The sequence below is a fragment of the Oncorhynchus nerka genome, linkage group LG2, assembly GCF_034236695.1.
Source record: "Oncorhynchus nerka isolate Pitt River linkage group LG2, Oner_Uvic_2.0, whole genome shotgun sequence".
Taxonomy (NCBI): domain Eukaryota; kingdom Metazoa; phylum Chordata; class Actinopteri; order Salmoniformes; family Salmonidae; genus Oncorhynchus; species Oncorhynchus nerka.
The window spans coordinates 36,618,911-36,644,666 of NC_088397.1; the positions used below are offsets into that span (position 1 = coordinate 36,618,911).

At 40.9% G+C, this 25,756-nt stretch overlaps 1 protein-coding gene and 2 pseudogenes across 1 annotated transcript in view; 1 reads left to right on the forward strand and 2 right to left on the reverse strand.

Annotated features, from left to right (window-relative positions):
- LOC115134870 (zinc finger protein 501-like) overlaps positions 1-25,756 on the reverse strand; it is a 252,074-nt pseudogene that overhangs the window by 164,451 nt on the left and 61,867 nt on the right.
- Positions 1-25,756, forward strand: part of LOC115134848 (zinc finger protein OZF-like) — a 148,460-nt gene that overhangs the window by 42,868 nt on the left and 79,836 nt on the right. The gene's annotated exons all lie outside the window — the stretch shown is intronic.
- On the reverse strand, positions 2,525-22,265 carry LOC135572479 (gastrula zinc finger protein XlCGF9.1-like; annotated as a pseudogene).

Here is a 25,756-nt window from a genome sequence, read left to right on the forward strand (position 1 = left end):
CAGAGGCCAAAATTATTTGAATTTGTTTTGCGTGTATGAAAAAACGCTCCAAAACAAATGTTGTCAAACCATCCAATTATTGAATGTAAAACCACACTGCTGCTACTGAGCAGTAGAACAAGCGGGTTTGGCTGCATTTTGCTGTGAATTCAATGGAAATGTGACCACAAGAAGAGTACAACAACTCCAGGTGAGATATCTGCATTATTATCAGGATTACGAGAAGAAACAACAACTTCAGGTGAGATCTGCATTATTATCAGTATTTCACATTTCTCATATTCATATTTTTGTGACATCACTTCCATTATTAAATGATATCTGCCTTTTTATAGACTGTGGAAAAACCTTAAACTGTAAAAGTAAATTGGTTACTTCCTTTGGTAAATATATTCCATTGTCTGAGTCAATCTTTATTCTTCTTCATTCTAAGGACCATATGAGTTTATTTGTGCTTCTAACCGTGTTCTTTTTCCAGAGGAAAGGAATGTGAACAGGTTGGAAGAGCCAGTACACAGTGAGGGTGGAATGTGAACAGGTTAGAAAAGCCAGCACACAGTGAGGGTGCAATGTGAACAGGTTACCAGGTGCCGCTGGACCATCCCTCTCGTGTGTATATGAGCTCTGTATCTTTGCTGCTCAGCTGTTGTGGGATTTATGTCTGGAGTGAATAAAAATGTACTCTGATCATATTACTATGTAGTAACTATTAGTAGACCATGTTACTATGTAGTAACTATTAGTAGACCATGTTACTATGTAGTAACTATTAGTAGACCATGTTACTATGTAGTAACTATTAGTAGACCATGTTACTATGTAGTAACTATTAGTAGACCATGTTACTATGTAGTAACTATTAGTAGACCATGTTACTATGTAGTAGACCATGTTACTATGTAGTAATTGTTAGTAAACCATGTTTCTATGTAGTAATTGTTAGTAAACCATGTTTCTCACCCTAATATCCACTGTCACCAAGTAGTTGTCAACTATCTTGTCCTCTCTGAAACTGAGACCAATGAAGAGTTCAGGGAAATTCTTCAGTCTTCACCTTTCCAACGGGCAACAATGTTTGAGAACTCTAAATAAGGAGGGCATCCACCCTGAACATTGATGGAACACCAGTTGTTATGGTTACAGTACTCCTCAGCATCAGGAGTTGATGGAAAACCAGTTGTTATGGTTAATGTCAATGTACTAGCTAAATACAAAACTTTTGACTACCCACCCTTGACAATCCGCAACCAAGTTGTCCTTACCATGGACATGTCTGATTTCAAGATGAAACTCCTGCAATATCGGTAGTAACTTTCCACCTCACTGCAGAGCTTCTCTCTCTTTTCAGGGTTCACTAAATAGGCATTTTGTTGGTTTGGGACCTAGTCCCCAATGTCATGCTCTAGTACATTTGGGTTGGCACATCTGAGAATGAACCCCGATATTATACATTTTTGTACCCAAAAATGGTCAGTTAAATGCATAAATAATTATTATTAAATTGTAAATATGAAATATCAAAACCAAATGTACACCTCTTTGTTAATATGTATTGACAATAATTAACTAAATGGTGAGGCATGGAATAATAAAATGTATCTTTTGTCAGGCTGAATGTTTGAAATATGAGGTGATTTGAATCATGCTTCTTCAGTAGTGGAATAAAGACAATTAGCATTTGATTGTTGTCAAGAAATGCTGGAGTGATGTAGGATTGTTAATCAAATTGATTATAGACCAATTTATTATACTGCGTCCATGTGTATAGGCTGCAAGTACATTGAAATTAAATCACTGATATCGATTAGGGGGGAAATCAGGTTGTACGTGATGTTAAAACTAACACAACAACAAAAAAACACATGGACATGGGAGATATATTTTACCTCCCTGGTTAGAGGACAACCTGGAGAAGACAGTCAGCTACATTTGGAGTTTATGGGTCCTCAACACTAAGGGAAACACAACACTTATTTGTCATCACTCATATTGCGTGAGAGAGGGTGGACATCCTGTTAAAATTAACAGCTCAAAAAACACACAAAATCTGTGAATAATGTGCACATCACTGGTTAGAGGACAATTTCTAGAAAACAGCTTGCTATATTTACGTGCTGCATAATGATTCAAGTGGTTCGCCAACGTGGTAAGTTTAACAACTCTTTTTGTAACTCACTTTGTTAAATCATATAAATAGTACTCATTAATTTCAGAGTCTAGATTTTCCCCCTGAGGCTAATATCCATATCATGCTGAAATCAATAGAACAGGGGGGCAAACATTTAGGGTTCTACATTGTGACATCATTAAAATACTCCTACTACAATGTTAAAACATTCTACATTGTGACATGCTTTCATTGATATCATGAAACAACTCCTTAATTTATGTATTTTCTGATGTTTGATCAGATAACTTTTATCAGAGTATCTCTTCCCACATTGATCACAGCCATGAGGTTTCTCTCCTGTGTGTGTTCTCAGATGTATTATCAGAATGTTTGGCTGAGTAAAACTCTTCCCACATCGATTACAGCTATAAGATTTCTCTGTGTGTGTTCTCTGATGTGTCGTCAGATAGTTAGATTCAACAAACCTCTTCCCACATTGATCACAGCCATAAGTTCTCTCCAGTGTGTGTTCTCTGGTGTGATTTCAGGCTGCCTGACTGAGTAAAACTCTTCCCACATTGATCACAGCCATAAGATTTATCTCCTGTGTGTGTTCTCTGGTGCACTAGCAGGTTGCCTGACTGAGCAAAACTCTTCCCACATTGATCACAGCTATAGGATTTCTCTCCAGTGTGAATTCTCAGGTGTACTTGTAGTGAATTTAACCTTGGGTAATGTTTCCCACAGTAAGAGCAGCAGAAATGTTTCTCTCCTGTGTGAATTCTTTGGTGTACTTTTAGTGAATCTGATCTTGAGAAACATTTCCCACAGTCAGAGCAGTGGGTAGGTTTCTCTCCTGTGCGTGTTCTCTGGTGCACTACCAGACAGCCTGACTGAATAAAACTCTTCCCATGTTGATCACAGCTATAATATTTCTCTCCTGTGTGAATTCTCTGGTGTACTTTTAGTGAATCTGAACATGAGTAAAAACTGTGGTTAGATTTCTCACTCGCTGGTGTATTTTAAGTTCTAATGAAGATTTGCAACATTTCCCACAGTCAGAGCAGCAGTGAGATTTCTTTCCTGTGGGTTTCCGCATGTGTTTCTTGAGGTGTTCTGATGTGGAGAGACTCTTCTCTGCCTCGTCAGCATCATGATTTTGTTGAGGTTCCCGAGAGGATCCACGATAGTCTCATCTCTCTCCTGTGTGAACGACAAAGTCAGACAGAGGGTTAAAGGCCCACAACGGCAGAAATACACTGTAAAAGGGGTTGCCAACAGCGATGCCATGTTATACAACAATTGACGTCTGTAGTGAATGTTAAAATTATTTTACAATTGTCTTAAAATGAAAAAGAATAGTCATATTTTGTCTCAAGACAGTCAAGTGAGAAAGTCCTATTTGGTCTTGTTTTCACATTAGTAGTAACATCGATGATTGTAGGCTAGAAGAAAGTTATTACAGTTGCTGAACCCCTAAGCAGTGTGCCAGACGACTTTTGGTCTCTAATATAGGCCCCTTTCTGTGTTTAATAAAATTGCGGTACCAGGGCGATGTGCACACAATCTGATTGCAGAAACTCCTCCCTGCTAATGAGGAAGCCCCTAGTTATGGATGTAGTATATCTGGTTGTAGTAACTCCTCCCTGCTAATGAGGAAACCACTAGTTACGGATGTAGTATATCTGCCTGGAGCAAAAATGGTGAGTGAAGATTTTAGATTTTCACAATGTATTCTGAATATTACAGCACACTATCAGTGCAAGATCAGGAGTGCTTTTCAAGGAAACTCACATGAACTTCTTTGGGATAGGGGGCAGTATTTTCACGTCCGGAAGAAAAGCGTGCCCAGAGTAAACTGCCTGCTACTCAGGCCCGGAAGCTAGGAAATGCATATTGTTTGTTGATATGGATATAAAACACTCTGAAGTTTCTAAAACTGTTTGAATGATGTCTGTGAGTATAACAGAACTCATAAGGCAGGCAAAAACCTGAGAAAAATCCAACCAGGAAGTTGGAAATCTGAGGTTTGTAGTTCTTCAAGTGATTGCCTATCCAATATCCAGTGTAAATGGGGTCAGATTGCACTTCCTAGGGCTTCCACTAGATGTCAACAGTCTTTAGAAAGTTGTTTCAGGCTTCTATTGTGAAAGGGGAGAGAATAAGACCACTCAGAGTTAGTGGCTCAGCTGAAAGCCAAGAGTCGTTTATTGCACGTGGCCTTTAGCTCGAGCTCCGTTGCATCCTAAAGATTGATTATATACATCATTTGACATGTTTCTACGAACTTTAATGGAACTTTTTTGACTTTTCGTCTGGACTTAGTACCCACGCTTTGTACATTTGGATTAGAGAACTAAACGCCCAAACAAAAAGGAGGTATTTGGACATAAATGAACAAAACAAACATTTACTGGTATTCCTGAGAGTGCATTCCGATGAAAATCATCAAAGGTAAGTGAATATTTATAACGCTATTTCTGACGTTTGTTGACTCCACAACTTGGCGGGTATCTGTATGGCTTGTTTTGGTATCTGTATGGCTTGTTTTAATTCACCACCATGGGGGAAACTATTTTAGGTCAGTTAGTTCCACCACTTTATTTTAAGAATGTCAGAATGACAGTAGAGAGAATTATTTATTTCAGATTTTATTTATTTCATCACATTCCCAGTGGGTCAGAAGTTTACATACACTCAATTAGTATTTGGTAGCATTGCCTTTAAATTGTTTAACTTGGGTCAAACATTTTGGGTAGCCTTCCACAAGCTTCCCACAAAAAGTTGGGTTTATTTTGACCCATTCCTTCTGACATAGTGGGTGTAACTGGGTCAGGTTTGTAGGCCTCCTTGCTCACACACGCTTTTTCAGTTCTGCCCACAAATTTTCTATAGGATTGAGGTTAGGGGTTTGTAATGGCCACTCCAATACCTTGACTTTGTTGTCCTTATTAAGCCATTTTGCCACAACTTGGGGTATATGCTACAATTTTGTTTCTGGTGTCCTTTGACAGCTCTTTGGTCTTGGCCATAGTGGAGTTTGGAGTGTGACTGCTTGAGGTTGTGCACAGGTGTCTTTTATACTGATAACAAGTTCAAACAGGTGCCATTAATACAGGCAAGGAGTGGAAGAGTGGTCTGTGAGAGCCAGAAATCTTGCTTGTTTGTAGGTGACCAAATACTTATTTTCCACCATAATTTGCAAATAAATTCATAAAAAATCCTACAATGTGATTTTCTGTTTTTTTTGTATTCTAATTTTGTCTGTCATAGTTAAAGTGTACATATTATGAAAATTACAGGCCTCATCTTTTTAAGTGGGAGAACTTGCACAATTGGTGGCTGACTAAATACTTTTTTTGCCCCACTGTAACCGTGTGTGAAAACCTTGTGAAGATGTTTGACCTCTGTCATTGCCAACAAAGGGTATATAACAAAGTATTGAGATAAACTTTTGTTGACTCAACAGCCGATAAGAACAAACAATCAATCAACAACCGATCACTGCCCACACCTGCCCGACTAGCATCACTACTCTGGACGGTTCTGACTTAGAATATGTGGACAACGACAATACCTAGGTGTCTGGTTAGACTATAAACTTTCCTTCCAGACTAATATTTAGCATCTCCAATCCAAAATTAAATCTAGAACCGGCTTCCTATTTCGCAACAAAGCCTCCTTCACTCACGCTGCCAAACATACCCTCGGAAAACTGACTATCCTACCGATCCTTAACTTCGGCAATGTCATTTTCAAAATAGCCTCCAACACTCTACTCAGCAAACTGGATGCAGTCTATCACAGTGCCATCTGTTTTGTCACTAAAGCCCCATATACCACGCACCACTGCGACCTGTATGCTCTTGTCGGCTGGTCCTCGCTACATATTCGTCGCCAAACCCACTGGCTCCAGGTCATCTATAAGTCTTTGCTAGGTAAAGCTCCGCCTTAACTCAGCTCACTGGTAACCATAGCAACACCCACCCATAGGACGCGCTCCAGGAGGTATATCTCACTGGTCATCCCCAAAGCCAACACCCCCTTTGGCCGCCTTTCCTTCCAGTTATCTGCTGCCAATGACTGGAACGGATTGCAAAAATCGCTGAAGTTGGAGACTTATATCTCCCTCCCTCACTAACTTTAAGCATCAGCTATCTGAGCAGTTTACAGATCGCTGCAGCTGTACACAGCCCATCTGTAAATAGCCCATCCAACTTCCTACCTCATCCCCATGTTTTTATTTTATTGCACACCAGTATTTCTACTTGCACATCATCATCTGCACATCTATCTCTCCGGTGTTCATTTGCTAAATTGTAATTACTTCACTACTATGGCCTATTTTTTGCCTTACCTCCGTCCTCCATTTGCACACACTATATAGATTTTTCTATTGTGTTATTGACTGTTCGTTTGTTTATCCCACGCGTAACTCTGTTGTTTTTGTAGCACTGCTTTGCTTTATCTTTGCCAGGTCACAGATGTAAATGAGAACTTGTTCTCAACTTGCCTACCTGGTTAAATAAAGGTGAACAAAATATTGTAACTTTATTTTAGTCACTTGTTCAACTATCAGAAGATCCAGGAAATCATTTTCTGAATGACAGTCGCATGACAAACATCACGATATGCAACAACATCCAAATTGCTTCTTCATTCATTACTCTGGTAAAGACAGTTATGCCGTGCTCCACGTTGGATCCAACATCCCTACTTTAGTCATAATGTGTAGAGAATTGTTCCTTGATGGATAGGCTATTGTTCAACACACAGAGATATTTTCCTTTATTTGTTGTTAGGTGAAGTTATGGGTTGAAGTGTTTTTAAAAGAATACAAAGCGGTTGATTTGCGATGATGACACAAACATTATATTAAGCAGGACATTCAAACGAGACTTACAATTATAATCCAAAGTAGTGTGAAATGCACTCATAAACAACCTGGAAATGGAGGTTACTCCCCTGAGTTTTCCCCCTTTCACATTCATAATACATTGTGAAAAACTAAAATCTTTGCTCACCGTTTTTGCTCCAGGCAGATATACTACATCCATAACTATTGGTTTCCTCATTAGCAGGGAGGTGTTTCTGCAATCAAATTGTGTGTTTATCGCCCTCATGACGCAATTTTAGCAAACACCGAAAGGGGTCTATATTGGAGACCAAAAGTTGTCTGGCACACTGCTTAGAGTTTCAACAACATGAATAACTTATTTCTAGTCTACAATATTAGATGTTACTACTAATGTGAAAACAAGACAATATGACTATTGTTGCTCATTTTAAGACAAATTTGAAATAATCATTACATTCATTACAGCCGTCAATTGTTGTAAAACATCATGGCTATGCTGTTGGCATCACTTTTACAGTGGATTTTCGCTATTGTGGGCCTTTAACCATCTGTCTGACTTTGTTGTTCACACAGGAGAGAGACAGAACTACCGTGGATCCTCTGGGGAGCCTCAACAACATCATAATGCTGACCGGGCAGAGAAGAGTCTCTCCACATCAGAACACATCAAGAGACACCTGCAGAGATCCACAGGGAAGAGATCTCACTGCGGTTCTGATGGTGGGAAATGTTTAAAATCTTCATCAGAACTTAAAATACACCTCAGAAATCACACGGGAGAGAAACTTTATTGCTGCTTTGACTGTGGGAATAGTTTTACTCTGTCAACCAGCCTGATATCACACCAGAGAACACACACAGGAGAGAAATCTTATAGCTGTGATCAATGTGGGAAGAATTTTACTATGTCTAGCAGTCGGACTAGACACTAAAGAACACATACAGGAGAGAGACCTCATAGCTGTATTTAATGTGGCAAGAGTTTTAATAGATCTAGCTATCTAACTATACACCATCTAATTAATGTGGGAAGAGTTTTAGGACATCAAACGATCTAACTACACACCATAGAACATACACAGGAGAGAAACCTCATAGCTGTAATCAATGTGGGAAGAGATAAGAGATCTCTGACTAAAATACATGGAGTTGTTTCATGATATCAATGAATTAATGTCACAATGTAAAATATTAACACATTGTAGTAGGAGTATTTTAATAATGTCACAATGTAGAACCCTAAACATTTGCCCCCTTATCAATTGATTTCAGCATGATATGGATATTAGCCTCCTGGGAAAAATCCAGGCTCTGAATTGAGTACTATTTATGAGATTTAACAAAAAGTGACTAACAAGAGTTGTGTTACACTTACCACGTTGGTGACGCTCTTGAATCCAAACTCAACACTTCAAAATGTAGCGATTTGTTTTCTACAAATTGTCCTCTAACCAGGGATGTACACATTATTCCCAGATTCCATGTGGTTTTTGAGCTGTTAGTTTTAACAGTACGTGCAACCTCATCTCCCTCCTCTCGCACAATTGATTTCAACATGATATCGATGAGTGATGACAAATGTGTTGCGTTCCTTTATTTAGCAACCCCTACATTTAAATGCATCTCTCCAAAATGTAGCTAACTGTCTTCTGCAGGTTGTCCTCTAATCAGGTAAAATACACTGCTGAAAAAATAAAGGGAACACTAAAATAACACATCCTAAAACTGAATGAATGGAATATTCTTATTAAATACTTTTTTCTTTACATAGTTGAATGTGCTGACAACAAAATCACACAAAAATTATCAATGGAAATCAAATTTATCAACCCATGGAGGTCTGGATTTGGAGTTACACTCAAAATTAAAGTGGAAAACCACACTACAGGCTGATCCAACTTTAATGTCCTTAAAACAAGTCAAAATGAGGCTCAGTTGTGTGTGTGGCCTCCACGTGCCTGTATGACCTCCCTACAACGCCTGGGCATACTCCTGATGAGATGGCGAATGGTCTCCTGAGGGATCTCCTCCCAGACCTGGACTAAAGCATCTGCCAACTCCTGGACAGTCTGTGGTGCAACGAGGAGTTGGTGGATGGAGCGAGACATGATGTCCCAGATGTGCTCAATTGGATTCAGGTCTGGGGAACGGGCGGGCCAGTCCATAGCATCAATGCCTTCCTCTTGCGGGAACTGCTGACACACTCCAGCCACATGAGGTCTAGCATTGTCTTGCATTAGGAGTGACCCAGGTTCAACCGCACCAGCATATGTTCTCACAAAGGGTCTGAGGATCTCATCTCGGTACCTAATGGCAGTCAGGCTACCTCTGGCGAGCACATGGAGGGCTGTGCGGCCCCCCAAAGAAATGCCACCCCACCATGACTGACCCACCGCCAAACCGGTCATGCTGGAGGATATTGCAGGCAGCAGAACGTTCTCCACGGAGTCTCCAGACTCTGTCACGTCTGTCACGTGCTCAGTGTGAACCTGCTTTCATCTGTGAAGAGCACAGGGCGCCAGTGGCGAATTTACCAATCTTGGTGTTCTCTGGCAAATGCCAAACGTCCTGCACGGTGTTGGGCTGTAAGCACAACCCCCACCTGTGGACTGCGGGCCCTCATACCACCTTCATGGAGTCTGTTTCTGACCGTTTGAGCAGACATATGCTGGAGGTCATTTTGCAGGGCTCTGGCAGTGCTCCTCCTGCTCCTCCTTGCACAAAGGCGGAGGTAGCCGTCCTGCTGCTGGGTTGTTGCCCTCCTACGGCCTCCTCCACGTCTCCTGATGTACTGGCCTGTCTCCTGGTAGCACCTAGTATTCGCAGCCTATACACATGGACGCAGTATAATAAATTGGTCTATAATTAATTTTATGAACAATCCTACATCACTCCAGTATAATTGACAACATTCAAGTGCTAAATGTCTTTATTCCACTACTGAAGAAGCATGACTCAAATCACCTACTCATATTTCAAACATTCAGCCTGACAAAATATATATTTTATATTATACCATGCCTCACCATTTAGTGAATTATTGCTAGTACATTTTAACACAGGTGTGTACATTTAGTTTTGATATTTCATATTTACAATTCATGTAACATTTAGTAATCATAATTATTTATGCAACCAACTGACAATTTTTGGGTAAAATTATATTGACATTATTACCCTGCTTTTAGAATATCAGGGATCATTCTCAGATGTGCCAACCCAAATGCACAGAGCATGACATTGGGGACTGGGCCCGATCCAACAACATGCCTATCTAGTGAACCCTGAATATAGAGAGAAGCTCCGCAGTGAGATGGAAAGTTACTACGGATATTGCAGGAGTTTCCTCTTGAAATCAGTCATGTCCGTGGTAAGGACAACTTGGTTGCTGATTGTCTCAAGGGTGGGCTATCAAAAAGATGTGTTTTGCCTTTAGCCAGTGCATTACCATGGATCACAATTTATTGCATGTTTTTCTGTATTGGAGATGAGTTTTGTTTGGGCTCTTCCAAGGGGACGAGAGTTCGAGAAGCTAGTGAGTTTTTGAAACACGAGCGTTTTAGGATTCTATAGTAAGACAAAGGATATAAAAATAATATGAAAATTATACTATTGTATATCATTTAGAAATACGTGTTTTTATTTTGCTTTATTTTATTGTTGACAGCCAGTAGACACCATGTTTATATTGTAGAAGGTGAAGCACTTTAGTAGATTATGTGAAATGGAAGTTGTTTTCTGTTGGTTGTGAGCAAACTTGTCCAACAAAAACATAGGATATATTTGTTATCTTAAGGGGGAAGGTGTTACAGGCTTTGGTTTTTCCATTTATGTGTTGAGGTTGGACGTTAGCACGTATAGCTCGTTAGCACGTATAGCTCGTTTGCACGTAGGACGCACTGATTGGTGTCACCTCGTTAGTCAGTATGTGTTACACCTGTGCTGGTTTGTCCATCTTATTAGTGGGAAGGTGTTTCACCCGAGCTGGTCCAGGTTCTATTTAAGAGTGTCTGGCCCAGTGCTCCAGTTGTCTTGATAGATGTGACAAATCAACACCTTTAGTTGCGCTACTGTTTTGGTTTGCTTCCTGTTTTTAAGTTTGTTGTTTCTTTTGTTTGCCGCTTCTTGGGCAGATTTAGCGGGTCTCATGGTGGGTGTCTGTTTCGATTTGCTTCCAGTTGTTTCAACTGTTCTGTCTGCGGCTATGGAACCCTGACCTGTTCACCGGACGTGCTACCTGTCACAAAACTGCTGTTTTCAACTCTCTAGAGGCAGCAGGAGCGGCTAATGATCGGCTATGAAAAGCCAACTGACATTTACTCCTAAGGTGCTGACTTGCTGCACCCTCGACAACTACTGTGATTATTATTATTTGATCATGCTGGTAATTTATGAACATTTGAACATCTTGGCCATGTTCTGTTATAATCTCCACCCGGCACAGCCAGAAGAGGACTGGCCACCCCTCATAGCCTGGTTCCTCCTTCTTCCTAGGTTTTGGCCTTTCTAGGGAGTTTTTCCTAGCCACCGTGCTTCTACACCTGCATTGCTTGCTGTTTGGGGTTTTAGGCTGGGTTTCTGTACAGCACTTTGAGATATCAGCTGATGTACGAAGGGCTATATAAATAAATTTGAGGTTTTTGGATATAAAGAGAGACTTCATCGAACAAAACTAACAATTATTGAGTAAATGGGAGTCTTGTGAGTACAACAATATGAAGATCATCAAAGGTAAGTGATTAATTTTATTGCTATTTCTGACTTGTGTAACTCCTCTACTTGGCTGGTAACGGTTTGTAATGATGTGTCTGCTGGGCGCTGTTCTCAGATAATCGCATGGTATGCTTTCGCCGTAAAGCCTTTTTGAAATCTGACACCGTGGTTGGATTAACAATAAATTCATCTTAAAACCGATGTGTAACACTTGTATGCTTTTTGAATTTTTATAATGAGTATTTCTGTTTTTGAATTTGGCGCTCTGCAATTTCACTGGATGTTGGCCATGTGGGACGGTAGCGTCCCACACCTCCTAGAGAGGTTAAGCATATCCCAGTTTAGGTCACCTAACAAAATGAACAGTGAAGATAGATGGGGGCTATCAATGCACATATGGTGTCCAGGGCACAGCAGGGAGCTGAGGGGGGTCTGTAACTGGCGGCAACAGTGAGAGACTTATTTCTGGGGAGATTCATTTTAAAAATCAAACTGTTTGGGCTTGGACCTGGAAAGTATGATAGAACTTTGCAGGCCATCTCTGCAGTAGATTGTAACTCCTCCCCCTTTGGCATTTCTATCTTGACAGAAAATGTTGTAGATGGGGATGGAAATTTCAGAATTTTTGGTGGCCTTCCAAAGCCAGGATTCAGACACGGCAAGGACATCAAGGTTGGCGGAGTGTGCTAAAGCAGTGAGTGAAACAAACTTAGGGGGGAGGCTTCTGATGTTAACTTCTTGCGTCGAGCCATCCCGGATCCAGGATCGTGACTACAGCCTCAAGCTCATAACCATAACGCAACGTTAACTATTCATGAAAATCGCAAATTAAACGAAATCAATATGCTAGCTCTCAAGCTTAGCCTTTTGTTAACAACACTGTCATCTCAGATTTTCAAAATATGCTTCTCAACCATAGCAAAACAATCATTTGTGTAACAGTATTGATAGCTAGCGTAGCATTTAGCATAGTATTTAGCGTTAGCATTCAGCAGGCAACATTTTCACAAAAACCAGAAAAGCATTCAAATAAAATAATTTACCTTTGAAGAACTTCGGATGTTTTCAATGAGGAGACTCTCAGTTAGATAGCAAATGTTCAGTTTTTACAAAAAGATTATTTGTGTTGACAAATCGCTCCGTTTTCTTCATCACGTTTGGGTAAGAAAAAAACTAAAATTAAGTCATTAAAACGCAAACTTTTTTCCAAATTAACTCCATAATATCGACAGAAACATGGCAAACCGATGTTTAGAATCAATCCTCAAGGTGTTTTTCACATATCTATCGACGATAAATCCATCGTTGGAGTTGACTTTCTCTTCTGAAGAAATGGAACGGCGCATGGACCTAAAGATTACACAATAATTTCGACACAGGACACCGGGCGGACACCTGGTAAATGTAGTCTCTTATGGTCAATCTTCCAATGATATGCCTACAAATACGTCACAATGCTGCAGACACCTTGGAGAAACGACACAAAGGGCAGGCTCATTCCTGGCGCATTCACAGCCATATAAGGAGACATTGGAACACAGCGCCTTCAGAATCTGGGGCATTTCCTGTATGAAACTTCATCTTGGTTTCGCCTGTAGTATTAGTTATGGGGCACTCACAGATAATATCTTTGCAGTTTTGGAAACGTCAGAGTTTTTTCTTTCCAAAGCTGTCAATTACATGCATAGTCGAGCATCTTTTCGTGACAAAATATTTAAAACGGGAACGTTTAATGTTTAAAACGGGAATGTTTTTTATCCAAAAATTAAAAGAGCGCCCCCTATCTCGAAGAAGTTAAGCTGTTCCAATAAAATGTGATTTTGAAAATCCTAACCTGTTGATGGGGTAGGGTTCCCTTTTGGGAACGACCCCTGCCACGTTCAGCTGGAACGGTGGCGCATGGAATGCAAAAATATTCTTAGAAATATTTAACCTCCACACATTAACAAGTCCAATAGCTCAAATGAAAGATAAACACCTTGTTCATCCAGATTTCTAAAATGTTTTACGGCGAAAACATAGCACATATTTATGTCAAACCACCACCAAAGACACAGCTCATTTGAATAGCCAAAAAATGCAATCAACAAACGCAGGATTAAAAGAAAAATAATTCACTAACCTTTTGAAAATCTTCATCAGATGACAGTAATAGGACATGTTACACAGTACATTTATGTTTTTTTCAATAATATGCTATTTATATCCATAAATCTCTGTTTACAATGACGCCATGTTGAAAAAATGCTACTCAAATGTCCGGAGAAATGATGATAGCTCCACCAGATAACGTCAGATAACAAGCAATACACATCATAAACTTTGACTAAATATACATGTTCTACATATAGATAGAAAGATACACTTCTTCTTAATGCAACCGCTGTGTTACATTTATTTTTAACGTTACAGAATTCGTTCACTAGGCTATAATATGAGACAGCGCTCACACATTAGCTTTATGTCTCCTCTATGTTGGAGTCCACAGAAACACAAAAATTACCACATAAATATTCCCTTACCTTTGATGTTCTTCGATCAGAAGCCGTGGAAGGAGTCATACTTACCAAAAACTGCGTTTGGTTTTCAAGTCTGTGTCTTTGGGCTATCAAACACGACAAATTCCGTCTGAAATGCAGCCAAAATTCTAGTGGATGCGCATCAAAACTTCAAAATTACATATTATATGTCGACTAAACTGGTCAAACTAAGTACAGAATCAAGCTTTAGCATGTTCTAAACGTGCAAAACAATCCTTAGCTCGAACAGACAAACCGACATCGTTTGGTCAATCCTGGAAGAAAGAGAGCTCCGGACCCGACGCATGAAAGTACATGTATTTTCGCGTGACCCGAAGGTTTCAGCCCGCCAAAAGTCGAGGGAGTGCGCGATTCTCACAATGACAGGCCCCACTGAAAGGAGACATCGCGCTGAAGAGATAGAAACTGTTCCCAGATCCGTAGCTGGTTGGGAAGGGTGGGGGCGATGACGTCAAAGTTGGCCCAACTTTCATGATGACAAGAGAGTGTTTGGGAGAATGGCTGCCCTGAGAGTTCTGCTTTACATACAGACATAATTTGAATTTGAACGGTTTTAGAAGCTTTAGAGTGTTTTCTATTCAATAATAATTATTATATGCATATATTAGCAATTTTGGACAGATTTTTTTTCTGTTTACTATGGGCACGCAATTCCTCCAAAGGGGGCAGTAGTCAGCCCTATCTTTAACCTGTTGCTTCTACTCGGGACGCTTGCGTCCCAACTAGAGCTCTGGAAATGCAAATGCGCTACGCTAAATGCTAATAGTATTAGTTAAAACTCAAAAGTTCATTAAAATACACATGCAGGGTATCGAATTAAAGCTACACTCGTTGTGAATCCAGGCAACAAGTCAGATTTTTAAAATGCTTTTCGGCGAAAGCATGAGAAGCTATTATCTGATAGCATGCAACACCCCAAAAGACCCACAGGGGACGTAAACAAAATAATTAGCATTTCGGCGTTACACAAACCGCACAATAAAATAGAAAACATTCATTACCTTTCACCATCTTCTTTGTTGGCACTCCTAGATGTCCCATAAACACTATTTGGGTCTTTATTTCGATTAAATCGGTCCATATAAAGCCTAGATATCGTTATATGTAGACTGTGTGATAAACGAAAAAAACATTGTTTCAAAACGTAACGTCATTTTTTAAAATTCAAAAAGTCGACGATAAACTTTCACAAAACACTTCGAAATACGTTTGTAATGCAACTTTAGGTATTAGTAAACGTTAATAAGCGATAAAATTCATCAGGAGGCGATGTAAAGATCATTAGCTGTCCGTCTGGAAAAATGTCCGGCTAGAAACTCAACGAAAATATCCGGTCCTAGACCGGATTAGATACGGTGTCCTGTATGTGTTTGACCAAGAAAAAACTCGAAGGGAAATGACAAGACTCTAGACACCCTGTGGAAGCTGTAGGTACTGCAACCTCAGTCAATTAATTGTGGTTCACGTTTATCAATGGGTTCAAGTAGCGCATGGATATATTTTCCCCATTTTCAGTGATCAGTTTTTCCTGTGCTTTTCGATGTAAATGCCGTTCTGGTAAAGCCACAGCAGTGATTTAACCAGTTTTTTAAACGTCTGAGTGTTTTCTATCCACACAGACTAAGCAAATGCATATACTATATTCCTGGCATGAGTAGCAGGGCGCTGAAATGTTGCGCGATTTTTAACAGAATGTTCAAAAAAGTAGAGGGTCGACTGAAGAGGTTAACAGGCACCTAGAAATGGTCAGATAACTTGGCACCAAATGGAAAAGGTTGCTGACTGCTGGTGTAGCCTATTTCCAGAAACTATAGGAGCATAATGACTGCTGGTGTAGCTTATTAACATAAACTATTGGAGCATAAGGCTAAGGAAGAGGTTTTTTTCTGATGGCTAGGCTATCTTGTTTCAGAGGGGTGTCATCATTAGCCCATAATGACAAAGTGAAAACAGGTTAAAAAAAACAGAAATACCTTATTTACATACGTTTTCAGACCCTTTTCTATGAGACTCGAAATTGCTTTCAGGTGCATCTTGTTTCCATTTATCATCCTTGAGATGTATCTACAACTTGTTCAGAGTCCACCTGTGCTAAATTCAATTGATTGAATATGATTTGGAAGGCACACACCTGTAAATATAAGGTTCCACAGTTGACAGTGCATGTCAGAGAAAAAAACAAGCAATGAGGTCGAAGAAATTGTCAGTAGAGCTCCAGGGCAGGATTATGTCGAGGCACAGATCTGGGGAAGGGTACAAAAAAAATTCTACAGCATTGAAGGTCCCCAAGAACACAGTGACCTCCATCATTTTTAAATGGAATACTCTCCCTATAGCTGGTCACGCGGCCAAACTAATTGATTGGGGGAGACGGGCCTTGGTCAGGGAGGTGACCAAAAACCTGATGGTCACTCTGACAGCGCTCCAGAGTTCCTCTGTGGAGATGGGAGAACTTTTCAGAAGGACAACCATCTCTGCAGCACTCCAACAATCAGGCCTTTATGGTAGAGTGGCCAGACGGAAGCCACTCCTCAGTAAAAGACACATGACAGCCTACTTGGAGTTTGCCAAAAGGAATCCAAAGGATGGGTGGAATGGAAAAGGTCGCCTACTGCTGGTGTAGCCTATTACCAGAAACTATAGGAGCATAACATCAGAATTTACGAAGGCCAGCAGCAGCGGGAGGAGGAACAGTTTTTTTCTGATGGTTAGGCTATCTTGATCTCTGGCTCCCGAGTCATTTGTGTGTCTTAATTATTTAATCAAACAGCATAATTAAAGCATCAGACCAGTTCAGTACATATAGTTGATTTAATTAAAACACATGGGGTGTGTCTATATATGGAAAAATACACATTATAACATTTCTACCAATCGGTTGGTAGAAAGAAAAGACGACTCTTGGTTGACCCAATATTTTTTTTAGTTGGATCAGCCTGTAGTGTGGTTTTCCACTTTAATTTTGAGTGACTCCAAAGCCACCGTGCTTCTACACCTGCATTGCTTGCTTTTTGGGATTTTAGGCTTGGTTTCTGTACAGCACTTTGAGATATCAGCTGATGTACAAAGGGCTATATAAATAAATTTGATTTGATTTTGATTCAGACCTCCATGGGTTGAAAAACTTGATTTCCATTGTTAATTTTTGTGTAATTTTAATGTCAGCACATTCAACTATGTAAAGAAAAAAGTATTTAATAAGAATATTTCATTCATTCAGATCTAGGATGTGTTATTTTAGTGTTCCCTTAATTTTTTGAGCAGTGTATTTTAAAAACAACCTGAGGAATGATTCTAAAAAACGTTTGACATGTTTCTGTGGACATTATGGAAACTATTTGGAATTTGTCTGCGTTGTCGTGACCGCTCTTTCCTGTGGATTTCTGAACATAACGCAACAAACAAACTGAGGTATTTTGTGTAACTGGGAGTCTCGTGAGTGAAAACATCCGAAGATCATCAAAGGTAAACGATTAATTTGATTGCTTTTCTGATTTTCGTGACCGAGCTACCTGATGCTAAGTGTACTTAATGTTTTATTGTGTGATCGATAAACTTACACAAACGCTTGAATTGCTTTCGGTGTAAAGATTAATTTCAAAATTTGACATGGCAGGTGGATTAACAAAAGGCTAAACTGTGTTTTCCTATATTGCACTTGTGATTTCAATATAAATATTTATAGTAATATGTATTGTATGTAGCGCTATGCTATTCAGGGGTTGTTGATGACACTTATCCCGATATCGGGATTTCAGCCATAACAAGTTAAAGAACCCACACAACCAATCTACAGTTGAAACATTAACAAAGCTGTCATTCCACCACTGTTTTGGTATTAAGATGATGGATGGGGCTGGAGAAATGGAACTACTCTCAAATTCATAGACAGAGCTATGGATGCAAGGACTGACCATCCATGATATCAACATTATAGCTTTAACCATGTTGAGGCTATACAATGTTTATTTACATTGTTTCTAAACAACAAAGCTTATTTGGGGTTCTGATGGGGTACAACAGTTGAACTAAGCTCATGAGGCATGTGTTATATTCTTCAATAATCAATGGTTATAAATAAATATTTTAAAAGTCAAAAATTGGCATTTCCCCTTTAACACCACACATCAGTTCAACATCTGCAGAGTTTGTGCCTCTGTTTTCAAGACAGTACTTACTAGTGTTAATCAGGGACCCGTTTCTCAAAACCACCTTATGGCTAAGTTCATCATTAGAACCATTGGATGCCTTAAGATGCGTTTGGGAAACCGGGCACAGATATCCAGTTTCCTCCTCCTCCTTTTTTGATGGAACAGTCATCTCACACTCCTCCTCTTTCACTCCAAAAACGGAATCCTCCTCTCCTTGTACAGTAACAACATCCTCTTCTTTCACTCTGAATGCGTCTAATTCTTCTTTAACTGTAACAGCCTCACCCTCTACTTCTTGTTTTACTGTGACATCCTCCACTTCCTCCGTCCAGCAGACCTCTTCTTCTTTAGCAGGAGAGTAGCTTCGTGACCGCATGGTCGGAGATGTTAGCTAGGCTAGGCTAATGCTAACTTAACCAGCCCGCTAGCTGACTAACAACAAAACCGTAAATATGAAATTAAATCGGATAACTAACTAGATGACAGAAGTGGGTTTAAAACACAGTGGCTAATATACACTAAAGCGTCTAAAGAGCTTTATTGGTTCGGCTATTTTGTCTAGCAAGCTACCGAGGTGGCTGACGAACTGTTGCTGCTGTTGAAAGAAGCATTCCGTCCACTAGATTATACATCACACTAGCAGCATTGCCTGAAATTCCCACACCGCCATCTGCTGACTGGAGTGGGTAACGCAGTTTAGTAAAATGTATATTTTCAGACAAAAAAGTTAAAGGGTAGGAATCATGAGTTTTTACTCACCAGTGTAACAATACAATGTGGTTAAAGACTTAGTAAGCTAGTTGTAGTCATGATATGGTTACCTATAAGTACAAACAGTTATGTTTTTGCGTTATTACATATTTATTAACTTATTTCCGGATAACTTCTATGTTTTATAAACTCATGAACACCAGCCAGTTCATTTGCCTGGATTTGTTAGTTTAGATGTATTACACTTCTTTAGTAATTTTTCAGGTTAATTTGATATATTTTGATACTAAAAATGGATGACAGTTTATTCTGATGTAGTGAATATGAGACACATGGAAACAATGTATTCATTTATTATAGTCAATTAGGAATTAGTAAGAATTGTTAAATCCACAATACGATCACTATAACTTTGATAGACATTTCAACTGTTTTTTTGTTAGTATATTATAGGGCAGATTTATGGAGAATTGCTGTGGGAGTGCTATTTATATCCCGTCACTACTGATCATTCATCCAAACTGTGTGTGTCCCATCATTGCAGCTTTGGAAATAAATGAACTATCCATCCATTGCTCTTTCCTGTGTTGACTCACTGACTTGAGAGACGGGACGAGGAAGGTCACACTAGGTCGATATCTAGCTCAAGCTTGCAATTTAAAAAAAAATATTTTATTTATTAAACATAGAATATACTTGCAGTGAAGCCGCTCAACAACTACATCACACCAGTCACCCAACAGATTCCCATTCAGAGCGACACACAGAAGCATCCAGGGTCAAAGCCCTGCTCAAGGGCACGTTGACCGATCTACCACCAGGCCAAAAAACGTGAACCCAAACCCTCCAAGATCCCCCCACAGTTCCCCAATAGCTGTCCCTCAACCATTCGATACCCCTCCCACAGTCCCCCTTCAGGAAGAGAAAACAATTAATTCCATTCCCCACCCCCAAGAACCCCCCAATGCACCAACAACCAAGAGAATGAACTAAAGAGAAAAAGGAAAAGACAGAAGAAAACAGCAAACAACAATGCAAAAAAATAATAAAACAAAATAATACAATAAAAATAAAGGACATCAATGACAACTAAAATCATAACAGCAATGCCAACTGTATATGTTTGTGTGCATGTCTGGCACTATTACTTGTATGTGTTTATTTGAGAGAGTGTGTGTATATGCATGTGTACCAACACCTGCACGGCATCAGCCTCAGGCAAACCGGCATTAGTTGTAAAAACACTGCCACTTAGTGTCATTCAAATGTACTTTTTATTATGTTTTATTTTGACTTTTATCTTTTGACCATCATTCTATCTCCTATCATCTATCTATCATGAGGTAGTCACCTGGAATGCATTTCAATTTACAGATGTGCCTTGTTAAATGTTAATTTGCGGAATTTCTTTCTTTCTTAATGCATTTGAGCCAGTCAGTTGTGCTGTGACAAGGTAGGGGTGGTATACAGAAGATAGCCCTGTTTGCTGAAAGACCAAGTCCATATAATGGCAAGAACAGCTCAAATAAGCAAAAATAAATGACAGTCCATCATTAATTTAACACATGAAGGTCAGTCAATGCGGAAACTTTCAAGAACTTTGAAAGATTCTTCAAGTGCAGTCGCAAAAACCATCAATTGCAATGATGAAGGTGGCTCTCATGAGGATTGCCACAGGAAAGGAAGACCCAGAGTTACCTCTGCTGCAGAAGATAAGTTCATCAGAGTAAACTGTGAAGACAACACAACTATTCCTATGAGATGGTTTGGGATGAATCGGAACGGAAGGAAATGCAGCCAAAAGTGCTCAGCATATGTGGGAACTCCTTCAAGACTGTTGGAAAAGCATTCCAGGTGAAGCTGTTTGAGAGAATGCAAGGAGTGTGCAAAGCTGTCATCAAGAAAAAGATGGCTACTTTGATGAATTTCAATTATAAAATATATTTTGATTTGTTTAACACTTTTTTGGTTACTACATGATTCCATATGTAATTTCATAGTTGCATTGTCTTCACTATTATTCTACAATGTAGACAATAGTTCAAATAAAGAAAAAACATTGAATTTGTAGGTGTGTCCAAACAATGCCTTCCTCCTGGCTACTCCAACCTCGGCCAACAGCTCCGCCCCCCCCGCAGCTACTCGCCCAAGCCTCTCCAGGTTCTCCTTTCACTGATCATCCCTAAAGCAAACACCTCATTTGGCCGCCTTTCGTTCCAGTTCTCTGCTGCCTGTGACTGGAACGAATTGCAAAAATCGCTGAAGTTGGAGACTTTTATCTCCCTCACCAACTTCAAACATCTGCTATCTGAGCAGCTAACCGATCGCTGCAGCTGTACATAGTCTATCGGTAAATAGCCCACCCAATTTACCTACCTCATCCCCATACCGTTTATATTTACTTTTCTGCTCTTTTGCACACCAGTATCTCTACCTGTACATGACCATCTGATCATTAATCACTCCAGTGTTAATCTGCAAAATTGTAATTATTCGCCTACCTCCTCATGCCTTTTGCACACAATGTATATAGACTCCTTTTTTCTCATTTTTTCCACTGTGTTATTGACTTGTTAATTGTTTACTCCATGTGTAACTCTGTGTTGTCTGTTCACACTGCTATGCTTTATCTTGGCCAGGTCGCAGTTGTAAATGAGAACTTGTGTACTGACTATGCATTATGGAGGAGAACTGATCCTAGATCTGTATCTACAGCAGGAACAACTGTCTGTGTTAAAAAGGCCCAGCTGGATTGAATTGAGCTGTGGAGGCTTGGTATATTAGTGGTAGATTTGGGGGAATAGTGATAGATTTTTGGAGGGACCCTTGTCCCTACAGCCAATCAGTGAGCAGCTCCCCTTCCCCCACATCTCCGGCAGTTCTGTTACTCACAACACTTCCCCTGCTTTCATCAACAATGGAGTAGCCCACTGAACTAAAGCCTTGCAATTTCATATCTGTGGTATTTTTTACCCCAGCCAGCATTGTGAATGGTGTCTGTGGCGGTGACATACTAGACCATGGCAGTAAATCTAATACTTAGGTGTTTTTAGACATGTTTGAAAGGGCTGGGGTGGTTCTGTGATTATAAGTTACTGACCTTGGAATTCATTTCTGGCCATGCTGGCAGGGTCTGAATCAAACCCAATGTCCACCTGGCACACTGGCAGGGTCTGAATCATATGTCCACCTGTCACACTGGCAGGGTCTGAATCAAACCCAATGTCCACCTGGCACACTGGCAGGGTCTGAATCAAACCCAATGTCCACCTGGCACACTGGCATGGTCTGAATCAAACCCAATGTCCACCTGGCACACTGACAGGGTCTGAATCAAACCCAATGTCCACCTGGCACACTGGCAGGGTCTGAATCAAACCCAAACTTAGCGGTCTCTTTCCATGAAACATGGACGCCAAATTAAAGTGCTTGGGACCTAACAAGTCTTCAGGCAAAGTTACTCATGTGGTCGGCCAAACCACCTCTATTAGACCTCACCTCTTTGGACCTCATCTCAGTGAGTTTAGGTTGGGGAAACCGTGGAGGAGAGGGCTTTGGACCTAATCTCAGTGAGTTTAGGTTGGGGAAACCACGGAGGAGAGGGCTTTGGACCTCATCTCAGTGAGTTTAGGTTGGTGAGTTGGACATCTCAGTGAGTTGGACCTCATTTCAGTGGGTTTAGGTTGGGGAAACCATGGAGGAGAGGGCTTTGGACCTCATCTCAGTGGGTTTAGGGTGGGGAAATCGTGGAGGAGAGGGCTTTGGACCTAGTTCATGGCATTGAGGAGGAGAGAGCAGCCGTAACAGTACCTGGTCTAGTTCAAATCAAATCAAATTTTATTTGTCACATACACATGGTTAGCAGATGTTAGTGCGAGTGTAGCGAAATGCTTGTGCTTCTAGTTCCGACAATGCAGTAATAACCAACAAGTAATCTAGCTAACAATTCCAAAACTACTACCTTATAGACACAAGTGTAAGGGGATAAAGAATATGTACATAAAGATATATGAATGAGTGATGGTACAGAGCGGCATAGGCAGGATACAGTACATGGTATTGAGTGCAGTATATACATATGAGATGAGTATGTAAACAAAGTGGCATAGTTAAAGTGGCTAGTGATACATGTATTACATAAGGATGCAGTAGATGATATAGAGTACAGTATATACGTATACATATGAGATTAATAATGTAGGGTATGTAAACATTATATTAGGTAGCATTGTTTAAAGTGGCTAGTGATATATTTTACATCATTTCCCATCAATTCCCATTGTTAAAGTGGCTGGAGTTGAGCCAGTGTGTTGGAAGCAGCCACTCAATGTTAGTGGTGGCTGTTTAACAGTCTGATGGCCTTGAGATAGAAGCTGTTTTTCAGTCTCTCGGTCCCAGCTTTGATGCACCTGTACTGACCTCGCCTTCTGGATGATAGCGGGGTGAACAGGCAGTGGCTCGGGTGGTTGCTGTCCTTGATGATCTTTATGGCCTTCCTGTGACATCGGGTGGTGTAGGTGTCCTGGAGGGCAGGTAGTTTGCCCCCGGTGATGCGTTGTGCAGACCTCACTACCCTCTGGAGAGCCTTACGGTTGTGAGCGGAGCAGTTGCCGTACCAGGCGGTGATACAGCCCGACAGGATGCTCTCGATTGTGCATCTGTAGAGGTTTGTGAGTGCTTTTGGTGACAAGCCAAATTTCTTCAGCCTCCTGAGGTTGAAGAGGCGCTGCTGCACCTTCTTCACGATGCTGTCTGTGTGGGTGGACCAATTCAGTTTGTCTGTGATGTGTACGCCGAGGAACTTAAAATTTACTACCCTCTCCACTACTGTTCCATCGATGTGGATAGGGGGGGTGTTCCCTCTGCTGTTTCCTGAAGTCCACAATCATCTCCTTAGTTTTGTTGACGTTGAGTGTGAGGTTATTTTCCTGACACCACACTCCGAGGGCCCTCACCTCCTCCCTGTAGGCCGTCTCGTCGTTGTTGGTAATCAAGCCTACCACTGTTGTGTCGTCCGCAAACTTGATGATTGTGTTGGAGGCGTGCGTGGCCACGCAGTCGTGGGTGAACAGGGAGTACAGGAGAGGGCTCAGAACGCACCCTTGTGGGGCCCCAGTGTTGAGGATCAGCGGGGTGGAGATGTTGTTGCCTACCCTCACCACCTGGGGGCGGCCCGTCAGGAAGTCCAGTACCCAGTTGCACAGGGCGGGGACGACACCCAGGGTCTCGAGCTTGATGACGAGCTTGGAGGGCACTATGGTGTTAAATGCCGAGCTGTAGTCGATGAACAGCATTCTCACATAGGTATTCCTCTTGTCCAGATGGGTTAGGGCAGTGTGGTTACGATTGCATCGTCTGTGGACCTATTTGGGCGGTAAGCAAATTGGAGTGGGTCTAGGGTGTCAGGTAGGGTGGAGGTGATATTGTCCTTGACTAGTCTCTCAAAGCACTTCATGACGGAAGTGAGTGCTACGGGGCGGTAGTCGTTTAGCTCAGTTACCTTAGCTTTCTTGGGAACAGGAACAATGGTGGCCCTCTTGAAGCATGTGGGAACAACAGACTGGGATAGGGATTGATTGAATATGTCCGTAAACACACCAGCCGGCTGGGGATGCCGTCTGGGCCTGCAGCCTTGCGAGGGTTGACACGTTTAAATGTTTTCCTCACGTCGGCTGCAGTGAAGGAGAGTCTGCATGTTTTAGTTGCGGGCAGTGTCAGTGGCACTGTATTGTCCTCAAAGCGGGCAAAAAAGTTATTTAGTCTGCCTGGGAGCAAGACATCCTGGTCAATGACGGTGCTGGTTTTCTTTTTGTAATTCGTGATTGACTGTAGACCCTGCCACATACCTCTTGTGTCTGAGCCGTTGAATTGAGATTCTACTTGGTCTCTATACTGATGCTTAGCTTGTTTGATTGCCTTGCGGAGGGAATAGTTACACTGTTTGTATTCGGTCATTGAGGAGGACAGAGCAGCTGTAACATAGTACCTGGTCTTGTACATGGCATTGAGGAGAGAGCAGCTGTAACACAGTACCTGGTCTAGTTCATGACATTGAGGAGAGAGCAGCTGTAACACAGTACCTGGTCTAGTTCATGGCATTGAGGAGGAGAGAGCAGCTGTAACATAGTACCTGGTCTTGTACATGGCATTGAGGAGGTGAGAGCAGCTGTAACACAGTACCTGGTCTAGTACATGACATTGAGGAGGAGAGAGCAGCTATAACACAGAACCTGGTCTAGTTCGTGGCATTGAGGAGGAGAGAGCAGCTGTAACACAGAACCTGGTCTAGTTCGTGGCATTGAGGAGGAGAGAGCAGCTGAAACAGTATCTGGTACAGTACATGACATTGAGGAGGAGAGAGCAGCTGTAACACAATACCAGTAGTGTAAAGTACTTAAGTAAAGTAAAGACAACTTTTACTTCACTAAATTTCTAAATGAAAATAATGTACTTTTTAATACATTTTCGCTGACACCCAAAAGTACTAGTTACATTTTGAATGCTTGGCAGGACAGACATATGGTCCAAATCAGCACCTTTCAAGAGAACATCCCTGATCGTCCCTACTGCCTCTGACCTGACGGACTCACTAAACACAAATGCTTCGTTTGTAAATGATGTCTGAGTGTTGGAGTGTGCCCCTGGCTATCCATAAATAGAAAGAACATGAAAA